Below are 2,123 nucleotides of genomic sequence, written 5' to 3' on the forward strand. Positions count from 1 at the left end.
CTCAAACATGCCAAGTACATTCTTAGTCTCAGGCTTTTGTATATGCTATTCCTTTGGCCAGGAATGCTATTCCTCCAGATCTTGTGTAACCGACTCCCTCCCCTCCTGGTCTCTGCTCAAATGTCACCTTCTCAGGGAGGACGTCCCTGACCACCTTGTCCAAGCTGGCAAGCCCCTTCTGTGCCACGAGGCTCCACCACTTTGTCGCACATTAGGGTGTCCTACACACACAGTGACAGAGTGTGGGTGTAGAGGGGAAAGCAGCTTTGAGAGAAGAGGGGAAGATCAACTGTGACACAATTTTTTTTTTTTTTTTTTTAGTTGTCAAATAATCTTTATTTTTCTTTGCAGTTCTTAGCTAGCTTGACATTCCACTGCACCACTGCTGATGTCATCTATGATGTCGTGAGGGCGGCGGCCATTAACATTGCAGCCCACAGACTGGGCAGTCCCCAGGATCTCTTTAATGGTTCCAGAAAGTTCTCTAGCTAAAGAGCAGCGCCGCATCTGTCGGGCAATGTTGACAATCTCATCAAAAGTGATGTTTCCACTGTGCTTAATGTTTTTCTGCTTCTTTCTGTCTCTTGGCAGTTCCTTTGGAGCTTTGATGATCAGGGCAGAGGCAGAAGGTACCACCTCCATCTGGGCTTGTCTGTTCTGAATGGTTGGTTTCACTGTAATTCTCAGACCCTTCCAATCACCAGCTGCCTTGGCGATGTCATCACCAACCTCTTTTGGGGACAGACCCAGAGGGCCGATCTTGGGGGCCAAGGCAGATTTAGCACTGATTTCTCCACTGGTGCATCTCAGGTACATGGCTTTGATCTCGTTGGGGTTGAACTTAGGCGGCATGGTGGAGGTGGCTGGTGTTGGATGAACCTGGATTCGGGACAACTGAAGAAAGTTTGGTCTTGGCCTCCTCCGAGCAGAAAGCCGAAAGCTGTGACACAATTTTGACAAAGCCTTATCCACAGGGGTAAAGAGCTCTTCAAGCAAGTACTGTCCTTGCCAAATGTCCCAAGTCAGCCTGAAATGTAGTCGCTGAATGCAGGTTTCCCTGAAAAAGGTATGAGCTTAGCAAGGTGGCTCAGGGCTTAGGCTGAGCCTGAAGGAGCAACATGTGCAGGCTGTCTGCTGACTGTCCTCCCAGGCAGCCCAGCAAGTCCTGACCAGCAAGTCCTTCCTTGTGGGTGGTGCATGTGCATGTTTCCAACATGCCAGATCCTGCTCAAAATCTCTTTCCAGCCCTTACCACCACCCAACACTGTATGTATCTATGTATTTACTTATTATCTTTCTACACAACTCAACTGTTGTTATTCAAGAATATAAGCAATGGCTGTCTTGTTCTCATTGCCTAGAACACTGCTGGCATTGGGCAGACATGCAATAAAAATGTGCCCCATGAATGAATAAGTGATTGGGTGCCTCCCACTGCTCCCAGTTTAATAGGGAAGAATGACCAGTGAACAAGTACATGGCAGCGTGGTAAGCACTGTCAAAGGGGCCATCCTAAGGGCAATGGGTGGTCTCCAACCCAGCCCATGTGGTGTCCAGGGCAGGCTGTCTGACTGCTTGCCTGCTGCTCTTTCCACTTCACCAGGACAGGACAAGAGCTGTGCAAGCAACCTCCACAGCTCTCAGGGCTCCTCCAACATACTGGCGTGTCAGGCACGGTCACTTAACCACTTCAAGTCTTTATATATTGCCTCGCCAACCATGGTGCAACTTCTTTGAGCCCAGGGAGCATGTCTTACATTTCTTTCCTATATCCCCCTCAATGTGAGTATGATGTTTTATGGACACTCATTGAATAATTACTGAGTGCGTGGAGTTCCTGTTGTGGCTCATCAGGTTATGGACCTGACTAGTATCCATGAGGATGCAGGTTCGATCCCTGGCCTCACTCAGTGGGTTAAGGATCTGGTAATGCTGTGAGGTATGGTGTAGGTTGTAGACACGGATTGGATCTGGTGTTGCTGTGGTTGTGGCGCAGGTTAACAGCTGCAGCTCTGATTTGATACCTAGCCTAGGAACTTCCATATGCTGCACCTGTGGCCCTAAAAATAATAATAACAATAATTGCTGAATGTTAGAATAGGGCCTCTAAAGGTGAAGACAGT

General features: G+C 48.4%; 1 pseudogene across 1 annotated transcript; it reads right to left on the minus strand.

Annotated features, from left to right (window-relative positions):
* On the minus strand, nt 301-1,232 carry LOC100156825 (annotated as a pseudogene). The gene has a single exon (XR_001300844.2). The product of XR_001300844.2 is annotated as a 60S ribosomal protein L12 pseudogene (transcript).

Source organism: Sus scrofa, chromosome 14 (assembly GCF_000003025.6).
Source record: "Sus scrofa isolate TJ Tabasco breed Duroc chromosome 14, Sscrofa11.1, whole genome shotgun sequence".
Lineage (NCBI taxonomy): Eukaryota > Metazoa > Chordata > Mammalia > Artiodactyla > Suidae > Sus > Sus scrofa.